At 36.2% G+C, this 16,663-nt stretch overlaps 1 protein-coding gene across 1 annotated transcript in view; it reads left to right on the top strand.

The window, feature by feature from the left end:
- Positions 1 to 16,663, top strand: part of LOC128652464 (multidrug and toxin extrusion protein 1-like) — a 199,121-nt gene that overhangs the window by 154,027 nt on the left and 28,431 nt on the right. The window lies entirely within an intron of this gene.

The following is a 16,663-nucleotide window of genomic DNA, read 5'->3' as shown; positions in this document are numbered from 1 at the left end:
TTTAAAATAATAAGTATATAACCTGTCCCAATGTTATATTAGAATAAAAGAAACCTATCAATACAACCTAAAAATATGGAAGTTCCATGCTGCCTAGTATGAACAATGTAATTAAATCCATTCAGTGGTTTGGGTTATAGTTATGACTAAAGTTTATGAAAGACCACTATTCAAAAATGTAAAAAAAAAATGGTTTGAAATATTTTGAAAACTATTGAAACAAAATTACTCAGGAAATTTAGTTACTGTCAATTTAGTTCTAAATACCATGAAAAATAGTCATGCAAAGTAAAAAACATACAAAAATAAGTATCTTCAATTAATCTTTAAATGTTTTTGTTTAAATAGTTTTTATTGAGGTTTATAATTAAGAGACATACAAATATACAGGGAGTGCAGAATTATTAGGCAAGTAGTATTTTTGAGGATTAATTTTATTATTGAACAACAACCATGTTCTCAATGAACCCAAAAAACTCATTAATATCAAAGCTGAATATTTTTGGAAGTAGTTTTTAGTTTTAGCTATTTTAGGGGGATATCTGTGTGTGCAGGTGACTATTACTGTGCATAATTATTAGGCAACTTAAAAAACAAATATATACCCATTTCAATTATTTATTTTTACCAGTGAAACCAATATAACATCTCAACATTCACAAATATACATTTCTGACATTCAAAAACAAAACAAAAACAAATCAGTGACCAATATAGCCACCTTTCTTTGCAAGGACACTCAAAAGCCTGCCATCCATGGATTCTGTCAGTGTTTTGATCTGTTCACCATCAACATTACGTGTAGCAGCAACCACAGCCTCCCAGACACTGTTCAGAGAGGTGTACTGTTTTCCCTCCTTGTAAATCTCACATTTGATGATGGACCACAGGTTCTCAATGGGGTTCAGATCAGGTGAACAAGGAGGCCATGTCATTAGATTTTCTTCTTTTATACCCTTTCTTGCCAGCCACGCTGTGGAGTACTTGGACGCGTGTGATGGAGCATTGTCCTGCATGAAATCATGTTTTTCTTCAAGGATGCAGACTTCTTCCTGTACCACTGCTTGAAGAAGGTGTCTTCCAGAAACTGGCAGTAGGACTGGGAGTTGAGCTTGACTCCATCCTCAACCCGAAAAGGCCCCACAAACTCATCTTTGATGATACCAGCCCAAACCAGTACTCCACCTCCACCTTGCTGGCGTCTGAGTCGGACTGGAGCTCTCTGCCCTTTACCAATCCAGCCACGGGCCCATCAATTCTCACTCTCATTTCATCAGTCCATAAAACCTTAGAAAAATCAGTCTTGAGATATTTCTTGGCCCAGTCTTGACGTTTTAGCTTGTGTGTCTTGTTCAGTGGTGGTCGTCTTTCAGCCTTTCTTACCTTGGCCATGTCTCTGAGTATTGCACACCTTGCGCTTTTGGGCACTCCAGTGATGTTGCAGCTCTGAAATATGGCCAAACTGGTGGCAAGTGGCATCTTGGCAGCTGCACGCTTGACTTTTCTCAGTTCATGGGCAGTTATTTTGCGCCTTGGTTTTTCCACACGCTTCTTGTGACCCTGTTGACTATTTTGAATGAAACGCTTGATTGTTCGATGATCACGCTTCAGAAGCTTTGCAATTTTAAGAGTGCTGCATCCCTCTGCAAGATATCTCACTATTTTTTACTTTTCTGAGCCTGTCAAGTCCTTGACAGGCATAGTATGTTGTGCATAGAGTCCCAAGACTAAGCAAACCTCATACATTTTTTACTTTTAGGTATTATAACGTTTCATTAATAATTAATTAACAGTAGAACGTGGTGCAAACACACTTGTCATTACTATATAAGAGGAATAGGAGAAGAGTGATAAAGGATAAAAAACAGATATGATATATCAAAGAGTGTTTGTTTGCTCTCTTTTCTCTCAATAAAATGGTTAGTATACTCTATATTGCTGAGAGAGAGACAATGTTAAAGATAGAGAACATAGTTATTTATAAAGCATAATACTAATAATTGTGGTTATTCACAAGGGAACCGCGCATTGAGTATCTGGTCCAATCATAAAGAACCAGGATACTATACAGTAAGGGGGGGGGGGGAGGTGGTAAAGTGAAGTATCATACGAAAAATATGTATCCTAGGAACCAAAAGGCTCATTGCGTGTCAGGGAGGAGTTACTTAAATAAATGTAGGAGGAGTAGATAAACTGTAGTAACACTGGGCACTATCATCGTAGTTATAGTCACATGAACATGTTGGTTAAGTATAGGAGGACAAGAGTGAGCTAAGTTTATCCGCTAGCAGGGAGATTATATGCAACAGAACTATGGGGACAAAAAGCCTTAAGGATTGTAAACATTATACTTTCACATACTCTCACGCCCAGCTTTAAGTGATATAAGACATATCGGTCGAGCTATAAAAAAGGCATAAATAGCCACAACTGGTACATTCCAATGAGACCATATAAAGTGGACAATATTGAATATTAAATAATTGGACCTTCGGTGTTAGCATGTAGAAGACAATATTGTATAATTAAATCCTGCACCTGGGCACAGGCCCTATGCCCATCAGCAGGTAGACCAATTAAATTATAAGTTAGAAAAATTATAAGTGAGATAGGTCCTAATGATACATTGTTCTACGTCTCCAGTATGTCTATCTTAACGGTCCTTTTTAAGGCTATCTATGAATGTGGAATAGTACATGTAAATACTGAAGCAACTACCATAAGGGCCAAGATTAGATCCAAGCGTATAACATGGCTTGTGATACGTCCAGCTAGTATGTATTATAGAGACCCCTGGAGACCCTTTAACATAAAATATAGGTTGAAGATATGTGGGGAACCCAAGGATATCAACTCCAGAGTTACAAAAGTAATATAGTGGAGTGAACAATAAAAACACATACTTTAGCTGTATATGAGTTGGAAACAAACCAATACTCCCCTCCAGTGGTAGAATAAAGCAATTGTATCTCATATAAAGGGATAGTAAATTTAAAGCTCTATTATACAAAGTGGATTGTAGTCATGTAGATAAATCAACTAATATAGGTTTAAACAGCTTATAAAGTAACAGATATGTAAGTATCTAAACCATATATCCCTCCAGTTCCCCACACAGCATATGACCATAAGTCCCCGTGTTACATCACTGATTGGTATATTCATATGGAAAGGTAAATATTGGCTATAGCAATCCCCAACCACTAGTCATATGAAGAAAACAAAGTAACATAGCAATCCTTTAAAGGAACAGAAGCTTTCCACCTCTAAGGAGGAGGTCAAATATTAACTTCGATCTAAGAGACACATAAGTAAAGTACATATTAAGCTGTACAGAAAAAATAAATAGTGTATGTGGGTATACCCCTCAACTGTCCCGATTTTCGCAGGACAGTCCCGATTTTAGGGGTCTGTCCCTCTGTCCCGAGTTGCTAGCCATCTGTCCCGATTTTCCCCAGGCAATTAAAAAAAAAAAAATTTTTATTTTTTTTTAATTCTATTGGGCCCATACTCAGAAGCAGCTGGCTTTGCTCTCACATAGTTAGATACCTGTTATATATTCCCTGTGGAAAAGGAATGGTGTGTGGGTTAAGCAGGAGTAAGAAGGCTGTATACACTCTGACCACGGGTAATGGTGACCTCTCTAACCTACCTCTGGTAATGATGATATCTAACCCCTGGTGATAATATTAGCATGCCTTCAGTTTTATACAATGAGAAGTGCTAATACCAGGGTAACGAACAGTGTAACGAACAGTGGCAGCCACAGACTGCCAGCTAATGTGCTTAGCAACCCCAGGACCCCATACAATGAATTACAGATACCCATATATGATGTAGTGTGTGTGTCTATCTGTATCCATAACTGTGTGTGTGTATCTGTATGTATAAGTTTATGCTATGTAGTGTGTGTGTGTCTGCATGTATAAATGTAAGCTATGTAGTGTGTGTATGTGTGTCTGCATGTATAAGTGTGTATCTGCATGTATAAGTGTATGCTATGTAGTGTGTGTGTGTATCTGCATGTATAAGTGTATGCTATGTAGTGTGTGTGTGTGTGTGTCTGCATGTATAAATGTAAGCTATGTAGTGTGTGTATGTGTGTCTGCATGTATAAGTGTGTATCTGCATGTATAAGTGTATGCTATGTAGTGTGTGTGTGTATCTGCATGTATAAGTTTATGCTATGTAGTGTGTGTGTGTCTGCATGTATAAATGTAAGCTATATAGTGTAGCAAAAAAAGAAAGAAAGTATACACTTGTAGCACTCCTAGGTCTAAAGATAAATTTAATCTAACTGAATGACACAAATTATTCCATAAGGAATAAGTGAAAGGGGGAGAAAACAAATTACAAATTTAAAATATAACTTTTATTGGGTTAAGTTAAAATAGGAAGGAACTTAAAATCACACTTAGGCACCGATTATTTATGATTGGTGCAAACAAAATATTACAAATTAAGATTGTTGCTCCTGGTACTTCTGTGTTAATGGTAGGCTGGAGTGGGGACTGCTATATCCTTATATCTTGGAGATGTGATACACCACACGTTCTGTATAAGAAGTTCACAGGTCCGATATGAGATTTGAGTACACAACGTTATATTTTTTATCTATGTGTCCAAAGTGATATATCTTTATATGCGAAGCTTAGTGTTAGTTGAACATTGGGTATATAATTTTGTATATTTCTGCTTATTTTCAGCTAAAATTATGTACACCACTTATTACTTGAATTCTAAGTATATTTCAAGATGGGACAAGTTTATATAGCGTTTTTCGTCAACAATTATAAACAGTCTCACTGCTTGTCCAAAGTAACTGAACTTCTGTATTAGCAATTACCCACTAAAAGATTGAAGTGTAAGCTATTCGCTCCGGAAATCAAGAACTGTCTTTCGTGAGCGCTCTTATAGTGTATATAGGTCATTAAACTTTATTATGATACAATTTCTTATTTATTGAAACATTGTATATCGTTATTTAACTGGATAAATAATATAATGTTAAATTCCTCTGCGGTTATGTGTAAACCGCTGTTATTGGATATACTCAGACCTTAATTGCAAGGATTGCGTTCTTTATTATATGCACTTGAGCTGTATGTGCTGAGTAGCTCCGTGGATAACTTAGTTTTATTATGGTAAGTGTCACTGTTATGTGCTTGCCAGAACATACAATCTCTATTAAGGTGCCCTTAATTATTATATATTATTTATGAACGTAGTTGGATTACATTTGCTAATGCTCTTCATGTATATATTAAGCGGCTCTTAGATTCAGTATGTAGCGTGTATTGAAGCAGTAGTAAAAGGTATGCCTGAGTGGTATATTGCACAACTTATAAGTCAAAATTAGTTTGTATTTATTAAGCGAACTTAGGTAGAATTTGTCTGCTCACAGTTTCTTTGAGTGCCAGTTTAAATAACTCTCTGTGATGCGGCAATTCAATAATGTGGTATATTACAGCAATGGAGCGTGTTTATTCCAAGCACCACAGATTTATTTGAGTACCGATTTAAATAACTCTCAGTGTTCCGGTAATTAAAATAGTGTGGTATATTGCAACAATGGAGCGTATCTGGTCCCAGCAACACCACAGTTTTGGCAAAAAGATGTTCAAAGATTCTGCTTGTATTGTAAATCTATGTGATTGAACCTACTGTTCGTTTAAACTTGCACACTCGCAGCTGATTACACTAGTCTGTGTACGTACCACCCCCCTTACACAATCTCCACAGATTAAATTTTTAAATTTGTACACTGCTCTTTGTATGAGCAGTGTTAGAGGCAAAATTGTGCCTTTGTGATCAAGCTGCACTTAATAATAAAACACAAGGGCAAATACAATTGCGTTCTAAATAAACTTAGTGCACATTGGCTTTAGGAGCAGAGATATCTTTCAGCAAAAAATGTATCGTGAATATACCCAGTATAGCTAGAGGTCGATTTTAACTTATTAGGCAATAGCCACAATCGTAATTATATTGTCCAGTTATTTTACACTATAAGTTTTAAAGTCGGCTATTATAGGAGGAATAGCACTTACAACAATATTCGGTACCAGCACAATATATTAACACATAGTTAAATCTGAGCGTTCATTACTACAAGTGAAATGTTTGCTGACTACAGTAATTTGCGGTAGCCTAAGGCTGTCTAAAAACACAGGAGCTCCTAGGACTCCTCACCATTGCCCTATCGTCCCTAACATGTTTCGCAACTTAACGTTGCTTTTTCAAAGGTCTTTGAAAAAGCAACGTTAAGTTGCGAAACATGTTAGGGACGATAGGGCAATGGTGAGGAGTCCTAGGAGCTCCTGTGTTTTTAGACAGCCTTAGGCTACCGCAAATTACTGTAGTCAGCAAACATTTCACTTGTAATAATGAACGCTCAGATTTAACTATGTGTTAATATATTGTGCTGGTACCGAATGTTGTTGTAAGTGCTATTCCTCCTATAATAGCCAACTTTAAAACTTATAGTGTAAAATAACTGGACAATATAATTACGATTGTGGCTATTGCCTAATAAGTTAAAATCGACCTCTAGCTATACTGGGTATATTCACGATACATTTTTTGCTGAAAGATATCTCTGCTCCTAAAGCCAATGTGCACTAAGTTTATTTAGAACGCAATTGTATTTGCCCTTGTGTTTTATTATTAAGTGCAGCTTGATCACAAAGGCACAATTTTGCCTCTAACACTGCTCATACAAAGAGCAGTGTACAAATTTAAAAATTTAATCTGTGGAGATCGTGTAAGGGGGGTGGTACGTACACAGACTAGTGTAATCAGCTGCGAGTGTGCAAGTTTAAACGAACAGTAGGTTCAATCACATAGATTTACAATACAAGCAGAATCTTTGAACATCTTTTTGCCAAAACTGTGGTGTTGCTGGGACCAGATACGCTCCATTGTTGCAATATACCACACTATTTTAATTACCGGAACACTGAGAGTTATTTAAATCGGTACTCAAATAAATCTGTGGTGCTTGGAATAAACACGCTCCATTGCTGTAATATACCACATTATTGAATTGCCGCATCACAGAGAGTTATTTAAACTGGCACTCAAAGAAACTGTGAGCAGACAAATTCTACCTAAGTTCGTTTAATAAATACAAACTAATTTTGACTTATAAGTTGTGCAATATACCACTCAGGCATACCTTTTACTACTGCTTCAATACACGCTACATACTGAATCTAAGAGCCGCTTAATATATACATGAAGAGCATTAGCAAATGTAATCCAACTACGTTCATAAATAATATATAATAATTAAGGGCACCTTAATAGAGATTGTATGTTCTGGCAAGCACATAACAGTGACACTTACCATAATAAAACTAAGTTATCCACGGAGCTACTCAGCACATACAGCTCAAGTGCATATAATAAAGAACGCAATCCTTGCAATTAGGGTCTGAGTATATCCAATAACAGCGGTTTACATATAACCGCAGAGGAATTTAACATTATATTATTTATCCAGTTGAATAACGATATACAATGTTTCAATAAATAAGAAATTGTATCATAATAAAGTTTAATCACCTATATACACTATAAGAGCGCTCTCGAAAGACAGTTCTTGATTTCCGGAGCGAATAGCTTACACTTCAATCTTTTAGTGGGTAATTGCTAATACAGAAGTTCAGTTACTTTGGACAAGCAGTGAGACTGTTTATAATTGTTGACGAAAAACGCTATATAAACTTGTCCCATCTTGAAATATACTTAGAAATCAAGTAATAAGTGGTGTACATAATTTTAGCTGAAAATAAGCAGAAATATACAAAATTATATACCCAATGTTCAACTAACACTAAGCTTCGCATATAAAGATATATCACTTTGGAGACATAGATAAAAAATATAACGTTGTGTACTCAATTCTCATATCGGACCTGTGAACTTCTTATACAGAACGTGTGGTGTATCACATCTCCAAGATATAAGGATATAGCAGTCCCCACTCCAGCCTACCATTAACACAGAAGTACCAGGAGCAACAATCTTAATTTGTAATATTTTGTTTGCACCAATCATAAATAATCGGTGCCTAAGTGTGATTTTAAGTTCATTCCTATTTTAACTTAACCCAATAAAAGTTATATTTTAAATTTGTAATTTGTTTTCTCCCCCTTTCACTTATTCCTTATGGAATAATTTGTGTCATTCAGTTAGATTAAATTTATCTTTAGACCTAGGAGTGCTACAAGTGTATACTTTCTTTCTTTTTTTGCTACAAAACGTTCTTATACACAGCACCCGCATCCTGACAAACTATTGAAGAATTGTAGGAATTTAGGTCTCACACAATAGTAGTGCCATTGGTTTCTTTTCAAATTCCAAGCTATGTAGTGTGTGTATGTGTATCTGCATGTATAAGTGTGTATCTGCATGTATAAGTGTATGCTATGTAGTGTGTGTCTGCATGTATAAGTGTATACTATGTAGTGTCTGTGTATCTGCATGTATAAGTTTATGCTGCATGTATAAGTGTATGCTATGTAGTGTGTGTGTATCTGCATGTGTAAGTGTATGCTATGTAGTGTGTGTGTATCTGCATGTATAAGTGTATGCTATGTAGTGTGTGTGTATCTGCATGTATAAGAGTATGCTGTGTAGTGTGTGTGTATCTGCATGTATAAGTGTATGCTATGTAGTGTGTGTGTATCTGGATGTATAAGTGTATGCTATGTAGTGTGTGTGTATCTGGATGTATAAGTGTATGCTATGTAGTGTGTGTGTATCTGCATGTATAAGTGTATGCTATGTAGTGTGTGTGTATCTGCATGTATAAGTGTATGCTATGTAGTGTGTGTGTATCTGCATGTATAAGTGTATGCTATGTAGTGTGTATGTATCTGCATGTATAAGTGTATGCTATGTAGTGTGTATGTATCTGCATGTATATGTGTATGCTATGTAGTGTGTATGTATCTGCATGTATAAGTGTATGCTATGTAGTGTGTGTGTATCTGCATGTATAAGTGTATGCTATGTAGTGTGTGTGTGTGTATCTGCATGTATAAGTGTATGCTATGTAGCGTGTGAATCTGTATGTATAAGTGTATGCTATGTAGCGTGTGAATCTGTATGTAGAAGTGAGTGTGTATGTATCTGCATGTATAAGTGTATGCTATTTAGTGTGTGTGTATGTATCTGCATGTATAAGTGTATGCTATGTAGTGTGTGTGTATCTGCATGTATAAGTGTATGCTATGTAGTGTGTGTGTGTGTGTATCTGCATGTATAAGTGTATGCTATGTAGTGTGTGTGTATCTGCATGTATAAGTGTATGCTATGTAGTGTGTGTGTGTGTATCTGCATGTGTAAGTGTATGCTATGTAGTGTGTGTGTATCTGCATGTGTAAGTGTATGCTATGTAGTGTGTGTATCTGCATGTATAAGTGTATGCTATGTAGTGTGTGTATCTGCATGTGTAAGTGTATACTATGTAGTGTGTGTGTATCTGCATGTGTAAGTGTATGCTATGTAGTGTGTGTGTATCTGCATGTGTAAGTGTATGCTATGTAGTGTGTGTGTATCTGCATGTATAAGTGTATGCTATGTAGTGTGTGTATCTGCATGTGTAAGTGTATGCTATGTAGTGTGCTACTGTGCATTTTTGCTGACTTTAAAGGCCAGAATCTAGAATCTGCATGTATAAGTGGGGAATGCAGAGAGTAGTTTTAAAGAATTTATTAATAAATGTGCAATTAAGATAAAAATATTTAGCAATATCTTTGCAAAGGCTAATAAAATACAGCGCTCACATAGCCATACCAGTGGTTTGAGCTTGTGTTTGATTTGCAGCCTAAGTGTATTAAAATATATGACTTTATTTAGAATTTTATTTTTATTACTTTGGTCTTATGATTTTTTAAGCCCCGCCCACCACATTTAAAAAAAAATTTGCCGGCGGGGGGGGGTGTCCCTCTTTTGAATTTTGAGATGTTGGGAGGTATGTGTGGGTATATTCCAAATATGGCCTTTGTCCTAGAGCTAAGGAATATTGGAGCATTAGTAAGCTATGTCTAAGTAATGTCATATAGTTCAGCTAAAGTAAAAAGTCTCTCTATAACATCAACACACCCTGTATTATCCTAGACTCAATCACTCACATTTGGCTTGTAAGTATAGTCAAGTATAGAATTGCATTATAAAAGCAGCAGAGAGCTGTGTTTCCAGAAAAGAAAATATACTACTATAAATATACAATAGACAGCAATATGCCCCATCAACACACATCCACTAAACCCATAAGTACACTTAAAGCACAAAACTCAAATTAGGATGTATAATATAAACAGTGACAGTCATCAAGAGCCCTCCTCAGAACATTAACTTTGGACGGTAGGAGGCAGTGGGGAAAAATATATAAATACCTAGTTGTGAGCTGCATATAAAGAAGTAGATGTGTCTGTAGAGGGTGTCACGATAAATGTATAACCAGGAATCTTGGAGCAGACCCAAGCAATACAGGAAGCCAAGCCAAACGTGTACAAAATGTGCCATGCATAGAGCATAATTAAACCTCTACTCCCTTCTGGTGGTAGAAAATGGTAATTACATCTTTCAAAAGAAAATATACATTTAAATCTAAATTCTGCAGTGCGGTGCATTTTTATACAAATGACTCAAATGATTGAGGTAAAAGGAGCTTAACAATGTGGATCGTCTGTATATATATATATATATATATATATGAGAAAAGCCTTCAGGGGACAGTTGTCATATTTAGCCAGGTCTCATAGGTGGGCAAGCACTGTTATAAGTCCGATTTCTGCCATGCCATTATTAATACACATTCTCCACCTCTTCCTAAATAAATTGAGAGCAATTCAACCGGTCCTATAGTGTAACATGCAAAAGTATGCTAGGCACATAAGTAATATAAAAAACAAAGAATTGGTATGTAGATCGTTTGGAACACATAATAGGATTGGCTACATCTCACTAAAGTACCACTGCGTAATATTCAAAATTAAAGATACTGGTAATATTGAAACACATATGTTCCTAGTAGGAATTAGAATGAACAGGGAGCAAAACATCAATATATTAAACAGGTCACAGCTAAATAGCCCCCCAATGAGTATTGTTGACTTTTCACACCAAACATAAAATAAAAGTAAAGTCTCAGAGTCCTTGCTCTTCAAACAGAATCAGTTGAAGGGACACAGATAAGATCGTTCTCCTCATTGTCCTCCTATGAAATAATCTGTCCCAACCGTAGGCAGCAAAGAGAGAGAGAGAGAGCAGCAAAGACACTTCTACAAGCTGAGGCCCTTCCACTATGTTTAGCCACCAAAATATTGCGGGAGCATGTCCTGTTTCAGCCAGGATAACATGGTCAGCAGAAATGGAGCCTGTATTCAGGTCAGTTCCCACCGCATTCTCAGAAGTCAGCTAACTGATCGATATTGAAGGGACCTTTAGATCTGCTCCGGTGCAACTCAGCCACATGTCACAATCAGTAAAGGGAATCGGTCCTATCTCCACACGATGCGGACCATCTACGGCTGACTGTCTCCCTTCCATATTCAAAGTGCTATACTCACAAGTCACTTCAGGTAAAAGTGAAGCAGGCAGAAACAAATCCTGCGCAGTAACAGCAGTCTCACTCTCACCAACTCTTATTTCAGCGCTGTCCACGATGTTTGAGGGCCTGAACCCAGCGAGGCCCAGGGTCTGGTAAAGCAGTGTCTCCATTCTGATAAAATGGTGATGTAAGACGTTGCGCAGTTCATTTTCCCAGGTATCAATTGCGGCAGCAGATCTTAGAGTAGGAGGCATTATTGGCTGTCTTAAGGGCTTGAGATTATAGATCTCTGGAAAGACAGCAACCACGTGGCCCATCTGCAGCACGTAGATAGAGTAGATAAGCTTGAAATTAACTGCTAAGTTGCAGTATCTTGCTTCATGTAGTTTCTTGAGGGTACTATAGGACAGATCTTAGGTAAATCCCATATTAGGCATAATGAAGTCAGGAGCTCCACTAAAACATGACCAGTCACTTTGGCTTCAGGCTCCGCCCCAAGCTTTAAATCTTTTATTAAACTAATTATCCATGTAACCAATTCAAACTAATTTGCTAATAAAAGTCTAAATAAAAAAATGTTTTTAATAGAGAAAATCATTATTTATTTATAATAAATACAGAGAGAATAAAATACTACCCTCAAAATAAAGAAAGGGATTCAAGCACTCTTTTAGAAAAGTTAAACAAATAAATGTATTGGAATTTTTTTTTTTAAATGCCAAGCAAATAATAGGGCACAATAAATAGATTCCACATATAAAAAATACATAAGATACAAACAAATTAAAATATAACAGCCATAATATCATGAACTTCTTCAAAGAAGACCACATATGCCCTTAATGACAACTAGCAACATCCAACCGACAATGGACCACAACAACATTGAAGGGAAATATTTATGTACATAAAATATAAGTTATCTATGCTGATTCCCATATGGAATATTTAGTCACCATATGGGCATGAACATATTGAATATGTCCTATCGGTTATTAGCTCAAAACCATCAAGAACATTGTTATAGATAGATCAAGATGCAGATAATAACATACTTGCAACTAAGATAAATACAATAGGAAAGATGTTAATATGCAAGCAAACATTAAAGTGTTTGCAAAGTTACTGCCTGGTAACTAAAAGTAAAAATCATCATTGATCTGCTAAAGAAAGCAGAAGCTGAGGGCAGAGAATCCGCGTTTATGTTTACGATAACGCAAAGGTAAGTAGTTTAAAAAATAAGCGGCATTGTAAAGTTTAATGAATGAAAGTGCCCCTGTTTTTAAGATTATTTTTAGTTACAGGGCACTTATCCATTAAACTTTACAATTACTTTAAGCCATAACTTGCGCTATAAGTAGTAAGCAACATACCGAGCACAGTTAAAGCGAAGGTAAATCCGAGTGTTTAAAAAACGCTAGGATTTGCCATCACTAAAAATAAAGTGGACTTCCAGTGATCACTTAGTAAAAAAAAGGGTGCTAAACTCACACTTTCTGTGCTCTTTACTCAATGAGGTGATGTTTCCACCTCTAAACCAATAGCCGAGATTGCATACAATGTATCGTATCATGTCTGCCACACATTGATAAATGCTGACAGCATACGCTGTCAGCATTTATCATTGCCCAAAGAATATGGCAGCAATAAGTGGTTTCTCAATGGTCTTTATTGGAGCACAACAAACAAAGTAGCAGCGACATTTCGGGAGCTTCCTCCCTTTGTCAAGATGCTTGACAAAGGGAGGAAGCTCCTGAAACGTCGCTGCTACTTTGTTTGTTGTGCTCCAATAAAGACCATTGAGAAACCACTTATTGCTGCCATATTCTTTGGACTTTCATTACATGGTAGGGTTTGGTGGTACCCCTATGTGGCGTGCAAGTGGTTCAGGTGCTGACTGATACTTTTTGAACAGCATTTATCATTGCACCAGCAGTTCTTGCCATGCATTAAATTTCAATTGCGCTACAGTGAACACGTTTACTTTCAACTCATAATACGCAAAATACATCATGTTGCTTGCACCCTATAGTTAGAGAGCCACTTATAATCTAGCTCATTATCGGATGTCCTGGTGGATTTAATAAGTTTATATGTATCTTAGGGATACAGCAAAGCACTGAAACCACTGTCAGCTTAGCGTGCAAGCGACAGGATTTTTTCTTCAGTGCCCTCCATTGAAGTCTAAGGGAAGAATAAATTAGCATGGCCATGATTTCTGCAGTTTTAAAACTAGCATACATCGGGTTTTGCTCATGCGCAAACAATTTACTTTCAATTTTTGTAATACATGCACTAACCCACCGGCATTAAAAGTTTACTTTTAGCAGTGTTTGTTTACGACCGGGGAAAAAAAAATAGAATGCCACTTGTAATCTGGCTAATTATCAGACACCCTAGTGGATTTAATACATTTTATGAACTGTATCTAAGGGATAAAGTAAAACACAAATTGCACCACTTTGTTTAGCATCATTAAGTAACCTAATGATATTGGGAGGTGTCCATAAGCTGTCTTTTAACTTCCAAAACATACCGTGTCTCATCAAGTAGGACGAGGTTACCCCTTAATCAGTCAGTATGAGGATGGCTCTTTTTGCATTTACCAAATAACATAATACTCTTCGCTCATCCATCATAAATTATCATCTACAATACCTGTATAGGATAATTTCTCAATATCTTTCTCCACCACTTTTACAAAGAAATTAACAGCTGGATTTAAAGATAAAGGGGATATATAGGTTGATTTAGCATGAAAAGGGGTCCTAATTTGAATCTCTCTAGATGGTTATTAATCGTTCAAACTGGATTCAGCACCACAAACTCCCTCCACCAAAAGTGAATAAAGATCAGCCAATGTTATATCATCTTGTTGATCTAATACAATACAGCAGTGTTTCTCAACCGCGGTCCTCAAGTACCCCAAACAGGCCATGTTTTCATTGTAGCTGAACTTGAGCACAGGTGAGATAATCAGCTGATCAGTAACCATGGTTACTAACCTGCTCTCACCCATCAGCTGATTATTTCACCCCTGCTCTTGTTCAGTTATAATGAAAACCAGGACTGTTGGGGGTACTTGAGGACCGTGGTTGAGAAACACTGCAATAGAGGACTCAGAATATTTAATTCACATAATTTGAGTCAACACAAGTTTCCTAGCATAACAATGTAAATATTTTACTAGTTTATATTTGTCAATAATGATCTTAAGAAAGCTCATTTGCGCTAAATCCAGTCTGAAAGAAGAAAAATTAACTATCTGCAATTAATTATTTGGACTTACTAGAATTCCCTATACCTTCCTGTCCTCATCATTCTGACCTTTCTTTTGACTTTGAGTTTTGACTTTAAGATTTAGAAATGATTCCGGTTTAAAGGATTCTTCCTATGTAGGAGAGTGGGCAGGAGCAGGTACAACAAGAGTAAATTCATATACCAAAGAGAGGTGATATCCGATAAGAAACAGTCGTCAAGAGAGATTCAGTCAAAGTGAAAGGTCAAAATTTCAGAATGATGAGGAGAGGAAGGCACAGGGACTTCTTCTTTTTTATCATTATTATTATTATTATTATTATTATTATTATTATTATTTATGTATTTAAATCGATAAACACAAGCAAAATATATGTACGGCAAGTAAGAAAATAATCTTCCATCATTTTCCAGTACAAAACAAATTATTATTATATAACTTAAAGGGACATGAAACCCAAAACATTTTTTACATGATTTAGGTAGAACATAAAATTTTAAACAACTTTCCAGTTTTCTTCTATTATCAATTTTGCTTCATTCTCTTGGTATGGTTTGTTAAAGGAGCAACAATGCACTACAGGTTTCTAACTGAACACATGGGTGAGCCAATGATAATCGTTATATATATATGCAACCACCAATCAGCAGCTAGAACCTAGGTTCTTTGTTGCTTCTGAACTTACCTAGATAAACCTTTCAGCAAAAGATACCAAGAGAAGGAAGCAAATTAAATAATACAAGTAAATTGGAAAGTTGTTTAAAATTACATGTTCTTTCTGAATCATTAAAGAAAAAAAATGTGGGTTTCATGTCCCTTTAATTAATAATCTTACATGTTACAACAACTCAAATACAATGTGTGTGTTATTGCAATTAACTGAAACTAATAAAATTAGTAACATTAATAACATTAATAACAAAATCAAATTTGAACAAGTTACAAGGGCTCTCCCAGAATCTAGATCCTGAAAGTCTAAGTATCCATTTACCCCGTAATCTCTAGTCTTGCAAATAAATTGAATTCTCAAAATGCAATCATTTTTTTTTGTTTACTAATGGATAGTGATCTAGAAAAAAGAGAATAAAGAGCGCCCAAACGCATCTAAGTGCAGACAGATAGTACAAGTTTATTATACCAAGTAGAAATAACACACATAAGACTATTGTGTGTGGAGAGACACATTGCACCGTCTGGAGGAGGATCCGTATTAGGACTACAAGCCCACTAAAACTATCCAATAGCGTGGGGTCCATTCACGGAAGAAGTCACCGGATTGGCTCTGAATATAACACGCCCACATACATCCGGGGAATTGACGCCACACACAGAGACATTGGAGTGGAAGAGACCGGAAACAAAGCGGGTGATATAATACACTGCTTGTATTATTTTTAAACATTGTGAGTGCGATTCTTATGTGTGTTATTTCTACTTGGTATGATAAACTTGTACTATCTGTCTGCACTTAGATGCGTTTGGGCGCTCTTTATTCTCTTTTTTCTAGATTCCTGTGCTAAGATTGTGATGGGACTTATTCAAGGAGCAGCCCATATATAATACCCTAAAGGAACATTGATCTTGATCAGCCATATAATTGACTTTGGAGGATCTGTAAGAACTTTTTTATTTCTGTACTGCATCAAATGTTTCCTCTGTTCTATAACAGGGGCACAACTTGTAAATAACGTTTAATATAATTTTTTAGACCATTGGGAATTTTATTTATATGTATTTTTAGCAGCGCCTTGTATATTTGTCCTTCTGTCTTTTGTTTATCTAATGGATAGTGATGTCGCAAACCTAAAAATTTGGGTTTGCGAACGGAGAACTCGAACTTC

This window comes from Bombina bombina, chromosome 3 (assembly GCF_027579735.1).
Source record: "Bombina bombina isolate aBomBom1 chromosome 3, aBomBom1.pri, whole genome shotgun sequence".
Classification (NCBI taxonomy): Eukaryota; Metazoa; Chordata; class Amphibia; order Anura; family Bombinatoridae; genus Bombina; species Bombina bombina.
Note: the sequence above shows the minus strand (reverse complement) of the source record. Positions and strands in the feature narration are given on the sequence as shown.